The following is a 17,094-nucleotide window of genomic DNA, read 5'->3' as shown; positions in this document are numbered from 1 at the left end:
CCCCCCAGCAGTGTGCCTGTCGCCCTGGAACTAGACCCGAAATATAGAAGAAACAGGGAAAAAGGAGTAAGAAAGAACCCCACCAGACGGGGGGGTGGAGAAAGTATAATAAACTGGAGGAGGGCCTTCAAAACATACCCCCGGCTTCTCCCTCCCGCACGGTGAAGTCTCCCCACAGCAAACAATAAGCAGCACCAAATTGACCATATCAAAAAAGGGGGATGGGGAGCATTATGCACCAACTATGCTAATAACCATGAGAGTACGCAACCATGAGTCCGCCCGTCTACTAGATGACCACCCCCGAAGGATCAGCCTCATCCTTGACCACTCTTTGCAATTCTGCCCATGCCTACCCCTCGACCCAGCACCATGTCCGATGTTCCAAGGTAAAGGAGTGTCCAAAAACAACCGGGAAGCGACGCACACAGGTGGGGTGGAATGCTCTGAGTACCAACACAGTCCACATCATGGAGGGACGTCTTTCCCAGTGCTGCCCCAGGATCTGCACCGCACACAAGGTCCAGGAAGGCTGAATCAGCCAAAGTAGACAAACGTTGCTGGAATTGTCCCTGGGTCGCCGGAGGCCGTGCACGGGACAAGGCCACCACCTTCCACTCAGGTCCAATACCTCCGGAACAGATCAAACCCTCAGTTAGCCGATCACACGGTAGCATACTGTCCGGAGTGTCCGGCTGTGCACTAATCGCAGGGGTGGCCGCGACATTATCCTCCTGTGTGCAGTGTGGGAAGCCCCTGTGTACCTGTGGACCAGCATGCCGCCACTGTCCCAACGCTGATGCCACACCATCGAGCTTACTCCCCAAGACCCCGGCGCCACGAGCCAAGGAGAAATGTAGGGCACCAAGGGCCTCTAGGAGGTCGCCGTACCCCAGCACAGCTCTCTGCGATCGCTCCGCCACACTCCCAAAAGTCACACACTCCCAATCCTGCTGCGACCCAGTGGACAGGATGGTAGGCTGCATCGCAACAAGATGGCCGCCGGGAAGGCCCGACTCGTATTGGGGCCGGGACCCAGGGACAAGCGCCTCGAGGTCCACGTCGCTGAAGACAGGGGTCCGGGGGCAGGCACAAATTCAGCCGTTGCGTGGTCACGGGCAACAGTCGTCCCCGCCACGGACCAGCTCCCGCGAAAATCCGGGAGCAGCCCGCAAGGATCAGGGCGAGCTAGGGGCGGCGTCCGGGCAGCTCACCGTCAAAGGCAGGGGCAAGCACCGAAGAATCTGAGAATTGCACCCCCGGGCATGTCCTCGGTCCGCTACGCTTAGCAGTGGGAGCAACTACGGCAAAATGCAGGCCGAGGGCAGCACCGCTCCGGTGGACCGACTCCACCCAGTCACCACAGGCCGCTGTTGTTAAACTGCCACCCGGCCAAGGCGTCCACTCGAGGTCCTGGCTCCGGGGCTGCACAGGCCGCAAAGTTCAACTGCAGATTTCTCCGGCGGTACGGCAGCCAGAAACCTCGGAGTCACACGATCGGTTGCCACTCTCATTTACAAACACGATCTCTTAGCGCAGACTGAGGATCTCGTGCAGGATATCCGTGCGGGATACGGAGGTTCACGGAGCCGGGAATCTACGCTGCCGTCCCGGTCGCCATCTTGGCTCCTCCCCCCATCTTCAGGTTCTTGATACCTCTGAGTAGAGAGTGCCATTACCTGGAGCTGTAGTGGGGGGAGGGGATCTTCAGGTTCGTCTTGATACCTGAGGAGAGGGTGGTGTTCTGTGGAGCTCTGGGTGTGCGGGTATCTCCTTTAGCTCTCTCTCTCTCTCCCTCTCGCTCTCTCTCCCTAACAGATAGAGAGAAGGAGAGAGAGAGATAGCTCTCAGTGGGGTATTCTGAGGCTCTCAGGCATTCTTTGAAAGCCCTGAACAGAGGATCTTGTTTTGTGGGGGATCTGGGAGGATGTGGGGTGATGCCTCCAACTAGAAGGTGCTGTACTGCCGTGCCCTTGGAGGGAAATGTAGGGAGTAAAATATTCCTGAGTCTTTGGCTTGAGAGAGCTCTTTTCTAGAGCACCTGGTGGGGTGGTGTCTGCAGATCTGCTCTTAAGTAGAAGGGACTGTTCTCATTGGCTCTGGGGGCAGTCTTTAGATCTTCCATGGTGCCTCCAAGTAGGAAGCGCTGTTCCCTGGAGCGCTGGACAACAGTAGAGGTTGCATGTGGGGGGTTGTTTGTAGGTCTGCCATGGTACACCTGAATGCAGGGACTGTTTGCTAGTGGCAGGGGCTTCACTTCCTCTTTGATTCTTGTAAGTAGGAGCCACTGTTCACTGTTGTCTAGAGCTCCAGGGAGAGTCACAATGGTCTGCAAGTCTATCGCAATACCTCTGAGTAGAGCGTGCCGTTGTCCAAAGGTTGTTTGTGGGGGAGGGGGTGTTTTTATGTCTTTCTAGATTCATCAGGCACTATTTGTGGGTTGTGGGGTCTTCAGTTCCTCACTGATTCATGTAAGTGGAAGGCGCTGTTTTCTGGAGCTCGGGAGAGACTTATGAGTGTCTGTAAGTTTTCCATGATACCCTATAACTCTAGCAAAGGGTGCTGTTGTCTAAAGGTTGTGTTGTGGAGACATGTTAGGTTGTTCTTGATACATCAGGCACTGTTTGTGGGTGGCAGGTCTCCAGTTCCTCCCTGGTACATGTAAGTAGAAGGCAGTCTTCTCTGAAGCTTGAGGGAGGAGTGAGTTGGGGGTCTTTAAGTCTTCCTTGATACCCTATAACTTTGGCGAGGGTGCCATTGTCCATAGGTTGTGTCAGGGAGATATTTGTAGGTCATTCTTGATACATCAGCCACTGTTGCATGTAAGTAGAAGGCACTCTTGTCTGAAGCTTGAGGGAGGAGTGAGTTGGGGGCCATTAAGTCTTCCTTGATACCTCTCAGTAGACAGGGCTGTTGTCAGGAGCTCTGGGGGTCTCTGCTCTCACCTCAGCCATGTGGAATTCCAGGAGGCTGTAGTGGATTTCCTCATGTCCCTACAAACAAAGAAGCAGAATGAGGTAATTAAAGGAGCCTTTCACACCTTCATCAGATCACCGTTCAATGCTTACTTAAAAAAACTGCTCCTTTGACCTGCCCTTTACCATAGGCCAGCCTGTGCTTTCCTTCTGCACCCACCTCTCACTTCGCATATCTCTCAGCTCCCATCTACTCAGTTTTTCTGTTTACCTATTCATGATAGTTACAGAAGCTGTCCTATATACAATTAATCTAAATGGTGCTCATTCACATAGTCAGTCGTTAGTCTGAATATATGGAATGGAGCCCGCTCTCCCAGCCTGTGCTGGGCACCCCTCCTAGCTATCCTCTTCAGTGATGGAATACAGCACTGGCGGGAATGTGTGGGTACTTATGTCCTTGCTAGGAGCACCTTGGCTTGGATTGTGTGACGAGAGGGCTGAGTAAGGTGATGAACATTGGGGTCACCCCCGTTTGGAGTTTTTCCACATGGCAGTCTGGTACCTGGACCTCCCGTTCACTGCCTGCACTGAGGATGAGTACAATGTGTGGGTCGAACAAAGTGAGCCCAATTACCTGGCTGGGGTGTTGGATTAGAAGGAATTTTGGTGACAATAAATTGCTCTAGTGGTGGTTCTGCAGATCCCCCACCATAGTATTGGCTGTATGTTTGTTGTGCGTGCCACCCCACATGGCTTATACTTTTGAAAGAGTGATATATGGACCTGGCATGACATCAGCACTATTAGAAATGGCAACCCTCCTGGCATATACAGTACCACAGCACAGTGTACCACATCCCATTGTAGATTTATATAGTGCTTAGTACCCATGTTGAAGCACTTTGAGGATGGGCAGCATGCATCGCTGTGCTGCCAGTAGTTAGTTTGTAGTGTTAGTTGTAACTGTTGCAATTGATATTATATTAAGCAGCATTATTCGTATTCAAACACTGATGCATCATTTATTTATTTATTTGAAAAGCTTTATAAAGCGCAAACATGACCGTTGTGGGTATCAGAGCGCTGTACAAAGAGGCGGAAGCATGAATAGACTCCGTACAATGGAGGTCAACACTGTCAAACTACAAGGATTAAACACTCAAGGTCAGGGACCGGGTAGTGGACTCCGCTAGTCCCCGCATGCAGTGGGACGTTAGTTGTTCATTGTTGTTTTTGATGCAGATGCTTAAGTAATGTATTGAATGGTATCTCTAGTTGTGTCTCTGCGGTTACAAGGAATAGGAGGTGTGCAGTATACAATGTATCTTATTCTATTGCCTGGTTGTTCTAGTGCACTGTGGTGTTGGGGGAGAGCTCAGTGGGACAAGCAGTAGAGGTCAGAAGGGGACTGACATGGATACTGTTACTGGCGGTGTGAACTGAGCCTCTGACACTGCTCATGCACGTCAGTGATGTCTCACATGATGTATCATGCATGGAGTGCAAGTACAAAAAATACATTTGTATTCATGGTATGAATGTGATCAACAAAAAAAGAGTTGCAAGAAGTCGCATTCGATTTCCTTGAGTACAGATTTTCATTAAAGAGTGCTTGTATTGCACTTTGTGCCTTCTGGGAAAGCTTAGTCTCGATAATGCAGGAAGGAGTTAGCTATAGTGACAAGCGAATGGTCAGGGATATAGGTCTGATCTGTTTATTATGAAACTTTATGACAAAGACAGTAAGAGTGACACATTTATTGCGAGAAGCATATATTAAAGACAATAGACATAATGGACGGATTGTTACATGTCAGGTGTCGTGGCTCAGTGCACTGAAGCTTCCACTCGAGCCAGCTGTGTTTGACACAGATTTGAATACTGGAGTGCCAACTCGGCCTTTCATCCTTCCAAGGTGTTGAGTTGGTGAACAAGAAACATCTGTTAATTTGTTGTCAGGAAACCCAAGGGTGAACATTCAATTTAAAATAGACGTTATCTTAATATAGTGTGTTAAAGTCTGTGGATGAGTGTTTTGTTACATGTAATCTTGAAATGACATTCAAAAGGGTTGTGGTGTTTTCACGCTCTCTGTTAAACCCTTGGGGTAGAAGATTTGCAGGTTGATAATCCTTCTTAACCCCTCTCATCAGGGTCCCATGTTGTTTTGCCAACTCTAATTTGGTTAATATTTGTAATTTTGCAGCAGTGTGCCAGATGGGTTTCTCGTGGGAAAACTGAAGCTCAATACAGTAGGCCTGAGTTGGTTATGGTGACGAGCCAATGATGAAGGCTAGAGGCCTGATTGGTTCAATGGGAAAAGTAAATCCTTGCACTTTACCCGGAGGAGCAGGAAGAAATATTTCAGAGCAGCACTTGTTCCAGAAGGCGGCGACTAGAGCTCGTCCTGTTTTGTACACATGAGGGACACGTGTGCACTTAATAGCGGATCCTAAAGTGCATGCACTTTATACTAAATTATGAGGGACATCGGTCATATAAACGAAGTCTTAGTAGCATGTACACTCTACATCCTACAGGTATTGTGTAGAGGCAGTCCTGCCAGTGCATGCACTTTATACTAAATCATACGGGACGTGTGTCGTATAAACGATATAGATATAGAATATGCAGAGAGCAGTCTCCTCATGACCACATAAAGAATATAGAGATTGATCATTCTGCCAGTTGGTCATGTATATTGGTTTGAGATATGTTTTATGAATCATGGAAATGAGTGTGTAATGGAAACACGGGTATGTGAAGTATGCTTCTTAAAAAAGGAGATAATAGAAAGAGTATATTTCCGGATGTACAATCATGATGTACTGACAGTTGTTCAGGATACATTGCCATACTTCTCTCCATACAAATTGCCGATTTTTTGCTTAGATGCAGTTGTGCGATTTGTTATGCAATGTTATATGTACTAGTTAAATGTCTGATGTTTATTCTTCTGTCTGTCGGTTTCCTTGAAGCTAATGTTTTAATATTTATCTGTTTGTTTTGTCGGTCCTGTGTCTTATGATTTGAATGTGATATATATGTTGTCTTGTCATGTTGCAGCCCTGATGAAGTTCCCCATGCGGGAATGAAACGCGTTGGCTGGACCTTTTATAAAAGATGAATTCTCTAAAGAGTTTAAATAAAGAAGTTATTTATTTTTTACCACCTGCCTCTTGGACTTTCTGAACTGTGCACCCCCACCTATTCTTAATCTTTGTTGATCTGGAACACAGTGACGCTGCTCAACGGCTGGCGCTTGGGGTTGATTGCACAACTATTACTGGAACTGGTGTGAGGTGCGGCAAGAGAGGCCCGCCATTGTCCCAATTAGCATATTAAAGGGCTACACCCTTTGATAACCCCTGCTCAACCCTGTGGTAACGTAGCACAAGCAGCTAGGCTTATCTCAGAGGCAGTGTGTGAAGCATTTATGACCTAACACAGTGAGGAACACTACAAAGGGACACCACACAAGTAGTTATAGAAAAATAAGTATCTTTATATATAGATTTAACACAAGACCAATAACGGTAAAAAGCGATAATACTGAAAAAAGAATTACTCTTGAAATGCTGCAAAAATAGTTCAAAGTGTGCAAAGAGGAGTTCAGTTCAAAGCAGTGGTCTCTGCGACCTTTTTACTTACAAAGTACCTGGATTTCGTAGCAAAACCAACAAAATGTCGCAAAGTAGCTGTAGCGATGATTTTCTGCACGCAAGGCCGGTGATGCGATGAATCCTTGCCACGAGGGAGGAGACGACGCGCCAATCTGCTGATGCGTGCGGAGACAAAGCGACAAACTTCTGCACGCTAGGCCGCTGATGCGATGACTCCTTGCCGCGAGGGAGGAGACGATGCGACGATCCTGTTGCATGTGCAATCGGGTTGCGCGAGGGAGCGACAATCCTGATGCGATGCGATGAAAATGGCGGACGCCCAGGCATTCGCGCTACGATGTCGTGATGCGATGATCTTTGGTTACCGAGCACTTGACAGCCCACAAACGTGCGATCCGATGATCTTTGGGTTAGCGAGCCTTTGGCAGCCCGCAAACGTGCGATGCGATGATCTCCGGTAGCCAGCCCTCCGCAGCAGCGTGATGATTTTCTGTGCTCTTTCAGCTGCAGCTGCTCGCAAACGGGCGTTAGCGACGATTTCTGCACTCTCTTCTCTGTAGTAGAACTAGAGGCCCTAGAACTCACAGGAGCCTCACCTGCAGTTAGAAATCCTCGCTGGGAGGAAACAGGAGGCTGGTGGTGAAGTCTGATGTGTCTGAGACTTCAACAGGAGGCTAGCTCTCTCCTAGCCCTTGGGTGATTGCTGTAGCAAGAAAAATAAAAGTTCCTTCAAAGTCCTTTTCCGTCTTCTTCCAAGTCCAATGGTAGCCACTGCAGGCCAATCCAAGAAACAGCACACAAGCACAAGGATAGTCACCTCCTGCAGATTCCTATAGTTACACGGACAGAGGTTCGTCTTGTTGTCCAGGAGCAATACCAATTGTAGGGGTTTCAGCACAGATATTTATACCCCAAAAGTCTTTGTTCTCAGACGCTACTAGTCACTGAACCCAGCCAGAACTAGTTCTGCCCAGTCCTGGAGCACTTTGTTTACCAGGCTGCATCCTTCCTTTCAGAAAGAGGGGGTCTGCCATCAGACGCACAGCGGGAGGTGGAGCCAGCATTCACCTTGCCAGGCACAGCCCTATCAGGTCAAGGAGCTACCCCTCCCCAAACTCCAATGCAGATCTCTCTATTCAACCCAGGTCTGACTCAGCCTGCCCTGTCCCTCCAAAACCAGACAGCCAATACATATAACACCAGAGCACACTGGAAGGCTTAGGCAAAAAAATACCTACTTTCTAAAAGTGGTATTTTCAAACACCAGAATATAAAAATAAACTTCACTCAAAGATGTATTTTAATATTCTGAACTCAGGCATACTAAATACCATGTTCCTTGGGTCAGTTAGGATTATAGAATGTAATAGTCAAACTGCCCATTCTGGGCTATGGAGAACAGGTAGCCTTACAGTAGTGAAAAACGAAATTGGGTGTAATTCACTACCAGGACATGCTACACACACCAAGGCATGTCCTACCTTACACATACAATGCACCCTACCATAGGGGAGGCTTACATGATGCCAAGGGAAGGTTCAGGGGCTGGAAAGTGGGTGCACTTCACAGCCAAGATGGCAGTTCTGGACTGCACAAAGACTCTGCAGTGGCAGGTCTGAGACACACTTTACAAGCTGCTTCTGTGGGTGACGCAAAACAGCGCTGCAAGCCCACCAGCAGCATTTGGTTTACCAGCCCTGGGCACACACAGGCCACGCTACTAGAGACTAACAGGTAAAGCAAATAAGCCAATCATGGATATACCAATTCACATGTCATATTTACACAGGGAGCATTCGCGCTGTGGCACTGAATGGCAGTGGCACAGCGCCCAGAGCATCTTATACCAGCAAAACCAGAGGAGGCAACAGCGAAAAATGGAAGGGAGACCCACGCCAATGGTGACAGGTCTAACAGTGGTCCTTCCATAGACCGTTTCTAAGCAGGGGTCCTTCCATATACCGTTTGTAAGCAGAGGTCCTTCCATATACCGTTTAGAAGCAGAGGTCCCTCCATATACCGTTTGTAAGCAGAGATCCTTCCATAGACCGTTTGTAAACAGAGGTCCTTCCATAGACAGTTTGTAGGAAGAGGTCCTTCCATATACCGTTTAGAAGCAGAGGTCCCTCCATAGACCGTTTGTAGGAAGAGGTCCTTCCATGTACCATTTGTAAGCAGAGGTCCTTCCATATACCGTTTGTAAGCAGAGGTTCTTCCATATACCGTTTGTAAGCAGAAGTCCTTCGATATACCGTTTGTAAGCAGAGGTCCTTCCATGTACCGTTTGTAAGCAGAGGTCCTTCCATGTACCGTTTGTAGGCAGAGGTCCTTCCATAGACCGTTTGTAGGCAGAGGTCCTTCCATACACCGTTTGTAGGCAGAGGTCCTTTCACATACCATTTGGAAACCATTGTGTAAGAAACTCCAGTGAACAGCCACTGTGGCCTCCCCCACTTTACATAGTGGAGAATTAAGTGAATGGTACATTTTATATGTTTGCTGTTTAACTAAAGCTCATCTTAACGATATGTCCTTGCATCATTAATTAGCGAAGGTAGTTAAAAAGCTGGTCACCATCAAGCCAGAGGAGAGAGTGCCAGGGGGCACCCAGCCAGACAACAGGGCCACCTCTCAAAGGAAGGTAATGGCAGTGCTGGGAAAAGACTGTTTTTTCCCTCTGCATATTATAGGGGAGAGGATGTAACCTTACGGCTAGAGCAGTCGACCTCGAAGCTGGGGAACCGGGTTCGAGTCTTGACAATGACGCTCAATATCATGTGATTCTGGGCAAATCACTTCATCTCCTCGTGCCTTACAAAAATGGATGTGTCCTTCTGTAACGTAACTGGTGCTCATGTAAAGCGCTCTGATACCCGATGTCTCTGTTCTAGTTCACGCTATATAATACTCTAAAAGAAAGAAGAAGACTTCCAGCTTAGAGGCAAATGCCTTTGAGCATTGAATTGAATGCTTCCTAGTGGTTTCTGGAGAAGACCTTACAAACAAGAATTTGCACCTTCAAGGACTTTGATTTGCTCTGCACCAGTTTCTTTCACCAAAGGTGCTGGGATTTTGCTGCACAAGAGGAAGATACAGTTTGCTCGCCCCCGTCCCTCACAGTTTCATGTCCAGCATAGAACCAAAGTGATATTACAAGAGGGGACATCACAGGAAGCAATAATACTAATCATCTAAACTTGTTTGCTCCCCCTAGCTTCTATTGTCCACATCAGTTCTGCCTACAACTCTCCAAGTCCTGCGGACTCAATTCTTTCTCTCCAAACGTTTGCCATCTCATCAAACCCTGTAAGTGGATACTCAGAAGCTGGAAGAATTCTCAGCACTTCCCCTGAGCAGCAATGCATTGACATATCTCTGGGAGGAAGACTTTCATTGCATCACCGTTTTGACATTCAAGCCAGAGATGACCAATATAGGTGTAGGAGGGCAGTACCAGTTCATTGTAGGGGGGTGTATCTTCCATTGCTTTTATGCTACTCTGCACCCCCATTCTTACTTTTGCAACATATTCGCCCCAAAATTGTATAATTCCTTGTAAGCAGTGGTCCTTCCATATATCATTTGTAAGAAGTGGTCCTTCCATATACCGTTTGTAAGAAGTGGTCCTTCCATAGACCGTTTGTAGGCAGAGGCCCTTTCACATACCGTTTGGAAACAATTGTGTAAGAAACTCCAGTGAACAGCCACTGTGACCTCTCCCACTTTACATATTGGAGAATTAACTGAATGGAACATATTATAGATTTGCAGGTTAACTAAAGCTCATCTTAACGATATGTCCAGCATAGACCCAAAGAGATATTACAAGAGGGGACATCACAGGAAGCAATAATACTAATCATCTAAACTTGTTTGCTCCCCCTAGCTTCTATTGTCCACATCAGTTCTGCCTACAACTCTCCAAGTCCTGCGGACTCAATTCTTTCTCTCCAAACGTTTGCCATCTCATCAAACCCTGTAAGTGGATACTCAGAAGCTGGAAGAATTCTCAGCACTTCCCCTGAGCAGCAATGCATTGACATATCTCTGGGAGGAAGACTTTCATTGCATTACCGTTTTGACATTCAAGCCAGAGATGACCAACATAGGTGTAGGAGGGCAGTACCAGTTCATTGTAGGGGGGTGTATCTTCCATTGCTTTTATGCTACTCTACACCCCCATTCTTACTTTTGCAACATATTCGTCCCAAAATTGTATTATTCCTTCTCTCAACATCTTTCCTTCCATCAACATCTTGTTCATTTCTACCATCCACTGCACCTCCTTCTATCCTTCCACCAATATTGCATTCCCAATCTTTCCCACACTCTTACCCCAGATTTTCATCCCGCTTGCACTCTCATCTTCCACATCATCTTCTGTATCTTTGACCAGCATCAGAGGCCACCACCTCGTTCTTTTCTACTTTCCTCTTATTTCCTCAATCTACATATTTGTTTTCTGCTCTTTCCTCCTTTCCTTCTGTCACTTTCCACCTCTTTCACGACTGTCCATTCCACCTCTTACATGACTCTATTTCCTTTGTAAAATACAACTAAATACACTGGGAAGCATAACATTCAAGAGAAGAAGACAAGCAGTTAATTCAGAATGCGAGAGCTCGGCTTATTTTGAAACTGCCAAACAGGAGTCATATCCAGCAGCATCTGAAAGAACTTCTTTAGGGGCATATTAACAAGGGCTTTGTCTCCGCTTTTTTGGCTTAAAAAGCCAAAAAAGTGGAGATAAAACTATCACCCTATTTACAAGAGGGTGTTAACATGCATAATCGCATGTTAGTACCCTTTTTCTCAACGCCTCCCTTTGCATCTCTAATGAGATGCAAAGTGGGCGTCACTGGGCATACCCCGGATGGACTACCTTGTAAAATATCGCTGATGTTCACATCGCGATATTTACAAGGCAGCCCACAGGATTTTAGCACATGTTAGATTTTGGCGAAAACAGCGGTTTTTGCCAAAAACTAACATCTGCTAAAATCCTGACTTACCTATGCTTAACATAGGGGGTGGATCATGCTGGAATGAACACAGGGTCGGATCAGCAAGGTTATCGCCGTTTTGCAGGGAACATCGCTAGAGAACCAGCGATGTTTCATGCAAAACAGCGATTTCCCCGCTATCGCTGAATTTCTTATTGCCGCTGTGAAAAGCGTTGTTGATACAGCGCTATCACTGCGATGAAATCCAGCGAGAGGATAAACATCGCTAAACGCACTTAGCGATGTTTATCTCTAATTGTTGTTGATATGCCCCTTAGCTCCCCATCAAGGAGAGAGTCCTTTTTAAGGACTCACGCTGACTCACAGAGCCTTTCACCATAAAGAGCCATGCTATATGAGGATTAGGAGCAGACCGTATATTTCGGCTCCATCCCTACGCTCCTCGGATACTCTGTTGGCAGTTGTCCCCAGAACCAAAATGAAACAGCATTTGCAACGTACTAGGTTTCGCAATTTTTTACGTTAGAGCTATTGGCGCTGTAATGTAAATGTTTTTTACTTATTGGTTTTGGAGTGAAATGGATGTATGTGATGGCATTTGTGTGTTTTAGAATGCATCTAAAAGGAAGTAATCTGGGAAATTGCACGTGGCAAGGTGCGCCAGGCTCAGGTTGCAGCTCTAGCAGGCACAGTTGATAAACACCTTTTGTCTTTCACAATACCATTCATGGGGGGGAGGGGGAAGCAAATTCCAAAAGAGAGGCATGAAACCAGAACAGGACAGCGCAAACCACACGTACAAGCATCTGGTATGCACTGCCAATTTAATGTCGCTATATAAGATGACAGAGCTATGGGTTTTAAGGTGCAGTAACATACAAATCCGAGTACAGAAATATAAGTTGATCACAGCTAAAGATGTGATAGTCACAGCTTTTGAAATGGAGTAGCATGCCTACAACAGGACCTATTAGGTTTTAAACACAACCTTTGCATTTGGTTAAAAAAAAAAACATGTTCACCCCATAGAGCCTTTTGGCACAATATAACAGCTGTTCGTAGTTATCCAATTCAATGGCACCCATTTGACTGAAAGGTGAGAGGACACGCCAGGATTCAAACCTGTACCTACACTGATGAGGGATGCTGGCCAGGATTCAAACCTGTACCTACACTGATGAGGGATGCTGGCCAGGATTCAAACCTGTACCTACACTGATGAGGGATGCTGGCGAGGATTCAAACCTGTACCCACACTGATGAGGGATGCTGGCCAGCATTCAAACCTGTACCTACACTGATGAGGGATGCTGGCCAGGATTCAAACCTGTACCTACACTGATGAGGGATGCTGGCCAGGATTCAAACCTGTACCTACACTGATGAGGGATGCTGGCCAGGATTCAAACCTGTACCTACACTGATGAGGGATGCTGGCGAGGATTCAAACCTGTACCTACACTGATGAGGGATGCTGGCCAGCATTCAAACCTTTACCTACACTGATGAGGGATGCTGGCCAGGATTCAAACCTGTACCTACACTGATGAGGGATGCTGGCCAGGATTCAAACCTGTACCTACACTGATGAGGGATGCTGGCCAGGATTCAAACCTGTACCCACACTGATGAGGGATACTGGGGCATTCATTCGATTCCGCAGCCAGGTCCAGCGAAAGTGCAATCCCGTGATGAAACAAAAACATGAAAAAACCATGCAAAGCTCAATTTCCCCTTCTTCAAAAAGCATTTTGTAAACAACATGAGGGAGGAGGGTGGTACAGCCATCAGACGGTGGTGGGGATGTGGAGTTAAATTATGGGCGTTGAAAGGAGGGTGCGGGGATGCTCAGCACAAAAAACACAAAATAAACACGAACAGAGGCAGATTTGTGAGACCATGAGTGCAGCAGAGCCTGTGCATGTAAAAGCAGCAAATGTTACATTTGACAATAGACTCAAGTTGCCGTGGACATTGTGCCTGGCTCCAGCATTGTCTGCCATTTCCTGACGCAACTCAGTACGCAAGCGCAGTTTAGCGCATGTTGATGCTTTAGTTATTTACTTGCTTTATAACTGAAGCAGCATAAAAGAGATTTTATGGTTCAAATCTTTTTATTCACATTTGCATGCCATGTATAGCAACACAAGAGCGTGGCAGCGCTCATTAGGTATCATCTACACGCCCACACACCATCCTACTCAGTAAAAGACATGACAAATGTTAAGCAAGAGGGAACTTTGGTATTGGATCTCTAGGCCGCGGTGCGTCCATTAGGGTGTTGGGGGGTAGGCCCCCCCCGCCCGCAGCTCCCGCAGCGTCTTTGAACTTAAGTAAACTGAATCAGTTTACTTAAGTTCAAAGACGCCGAGGGAGAACTGACAATCATGTCAGTCAGCATGACGTCTGACCGCCCACCCCCTTCACAGTCTGAAGGGGGTGGGCGGTCCGGCGTCATGCTGACTGACATGATTGTCAGATGAACCAGGGGCAACAGGCAGCAGCACAAGTGCGCATAAGTGGGGAAGGTGAGCGAATTTTCGCGCCGTGCCCAGTCATGCGCACTAGTGTCTGCTCTGGCTGGCGCATGCCCATTAGGAGAGCGAGGGTTGAGCAAAGGCTCAAACCTCAGTCTCCTAATGGGCAGGCGGGCGAGCAGTAACCGTGCCCAAAGCCAATCCTGGCGCTGCTGGCAGCGCCAGGATTGGCTGAGAGCCTGAGAGGGGCTGTAGGAGCCAACGGACCCGAGGCGGCGTGGACCTGCTCAGGACCTCTGGTAGGATGAGGATTTTTTTATTTATTTTAACACCCCTCCCTCCCCCCACGGCCCCCACCCTGTCGCGACACCCCCCTCCCCGCGAGCTGCGACTGTACTAATGTGGTTGGCACTCGCCTTGCTTTCCTCACCTAAACCAGAGGCCACATGCACTCGATCCACTTGTCCGTGTTGAGCACTAGTTGATTTTAGAATGTAATCGCCATACACTAATTTAACACGCACAGGCAGTGCTTTAAATGGGCCGGTACTGTCCGGTCCGGAGTACTGGAACTTTTTTATTTTGGGAGCGAGAGTACCGGCACTTCTCAAGAGAAATGCTATACTTTTAATTTGAGAGTACCGGCACTTCTCTGAAAGAAGCAGGTACTCTGCTACAGAGTACCTGCACTTCTATTTTTCCATTTCAAGCACTGCGCAAAGGGCATGTTAGAGCTTTCACTTTCAATCTGCCATTTCATAGTCTTGCACATTGCTTGTTTTACGAGCCTGTTTATCGTAAGTGCCTTAGTTTGATTGCCTTTCAGTTGATCAATGCCCAGTTTACTCAGTACAATATAACTGTAGAGTCACCTCAGTGCTTAATTTGTAAAATATGAAGTCCAGGTGCTCAAATGTTTGGCGGAGACCACACCCACTTCCCCGGCTCCACCCACTTCTTCCACTGACTCCACCCACTTAATCTATTGGCTCCACCCACATCCTCAACTGGCACTGTTAAAAGTCATATGTAATACCCGATCTGAATTTCAGCAAGGGAGCCTTCCTCATAGTAAGGTTTTGATAGGAGGTTCCCTTGCCCTGTGCTTAACGACTGCTAGAGGTGTTTTGGTGGGGCGGGGCGGGGGAATTCTCCCCTTAAGAACATTTTGTAAAAAGAAAGACCAAAATGGTGCACAACACATTTGCCATTACATATTTAGCTGTATTAACTTTCAAAGCATAGTTAATCGTAAATGATGACCTGACATAAGCACCAAGGCCAGAAAGCATGGGAATGTCACACATAAGCACCCATGCCATAAACCGTGTAAATATCAGATATAAGCACCCAGGCCATTAACCGTGGAAATGTCACACATAAGCCCTCAGGCCAGAAACCATGAAAATGTCACAAGTAAGCACCCAGGCCAGAAAGCATGGAAATGTCACACATAAGCACCCATGCCATAAACTGTGGAAATGTCACACATAAGCACCCACACCATTAACCGTGGAAATGTCACACATAAGCCCTCAGGCCAGAAAGCATGGCAATGTCAGACATAAGTGCTCAGTCTCAGACCAGGAAGCATGGAAATGTCACACAAAGGCCCCATGGCCATAAAGCATGAGAACGTCACACAACGGCACCCAGGCCAGAAAGCATGGAAACGTCACACAACGGCACCCAGGCCAGAAAGCATGCAAATGTCAAACAAAAGCACCCAGGCCAGTGGCGCTGGAACAATTTTCAAAGTGTTGTCCTAAAAATTACCACTCTTCCCTTCACCTCTGTCACAGTCTTACTTCTTTCTTACTACACTTTTCCTTCTCTACCTCTTTTTTCTGTCCCTCTCTCATCTTTCTGTGCCCCTTTCCCAGTATCAACCCATTCTCCCTTCCTCACCGACAACCATCCTTCTACTTCTCCCTATCTTAATGAACTTTTTTATCTCACCTGTTACTCTCTACCTCTTTACCTCAACCACTCTCTAGCTTTCTTTCACCTTTAGCTCTCTTTCACTACCTCACCTCTGTCTTTTTGCTTTACCTCTTTTCTGTCAACATCTCCTCTTTCTGCCCTTCAGCACTCTAATTCTACCTTTCTTTCTACCTCTCTACACCTGACTCAGTTATCATTCTACGCCTCACTTCACATTTTACCTCTTTCTGTTCCTCACCCTGGTTTCTCTAACTTGCACCCCTATATAATTATCGTACTGTAACCGCCCATATTCTAACTGCCACTGCTTTCACTACTTCTCTCTGCCTCGAGTGCTCTCTTACTAACCGCTTTCTACTTTACCTTTCTGTCTAACTCACCTCTCTTGGACCCTACTACCACTCCCTAAAGTTTCTTCGCTATAGTTCTTGATGTCTCTCCGTCTAACGGGCATCTCTAGAGGAGGGCTAGATAGGACCACCTGTTCAATAAAGGCAACCAAACTGCAGTGGTGGCTCCAAGTCCAAAGCACACGATTCTGCGTGAATCTGAAATGTCTGACAATCCTACAGTCTCTTTCCTTCAAACAGCTTTTTATTTTCTCAACCACACATTCTGCTGAACAGCTGAAGACATGCAAATGACCCAGGTCCCAGACTAACTGCATCCTGCATTTTTATATTGAGAATTGGACCATGCAGTGCAGTGCCACATAATAAATGAATCCTCAACATAAACAAAAAGCAAATCAATGTCATTAAGGGCATTGTACTTGCACACAGTGCCCGGCATCGGAGGCTTGGTTGCTCAGGGCAGGCCTGGCCTCGGACTCATCACGCAGTGGTTCACTTCACAGTTCACTTCATATATATGAAGTGAACTGTGAAGTAAACCACCGAGTGTCAAGTCTAAGGTCTGCCCAGAGCAACCAAGCCTCGGGCACCGGGCACTGTGTGCAAGTACAATGCCCGGGCCACGACTAGGCGGCTGGACGTGAAAGCAAACGGGAGTTCAAAGAAGAAACATTTGTGGACTTAATGAACAGAAAGCGTGCACACAGACTGAATAATAAAATGATTTTTCTATTCTGTTTGCTTAGTATTTTTGCCACTTTGTAGCAATGTAACTAATATTTTCCACTAATGTAAAAGTCTTAATTTTTTCACCG

The 17,094-nt window shown here is 47.0% G+C and overlaps 1 long non-coding RNA gene across 1 annotated transcript in view; it reads right to left on the bottom strand.

Moving 5' to 3' along the window:
• Nucleotides 1–26: 26 nt before the first annotated feature.
• LOC146869517 (uncharacterized) overlaps nt 27–17,094 on the bottom strand; it is a 73,537-nt gene continuing 56,469 nt past the window's right edge. Inside the window, exon 3 of the long non-coding RNA XR_014981431.1 lies at nt 27–2,993. This is a non-coding gene — a long non-coding RNA (uncharacterized LOC146869517). The remainder of the gene's footprint in view (nt 2,994–17,094) is intronic.

This window comes from Triturus cristatus, chromosome 1_1 (genome assembly GCF_964204655.1).
Source record: "Triturus cristatus chromosome 1_1, aTriCri1.1, whole genome shotgun sequence".
In the NCBI taxonomy this organism is placed as follows: Eukaryota; Metazoa; Chordata; class Amphibia; order Caudata; family Salamandridae; genus Triturus; species Triturus cristatus.
Note: the sequence above shows the minus strand (reverse complement) of the source record. Positions and strands in the feature narration are given on the sequence as shown.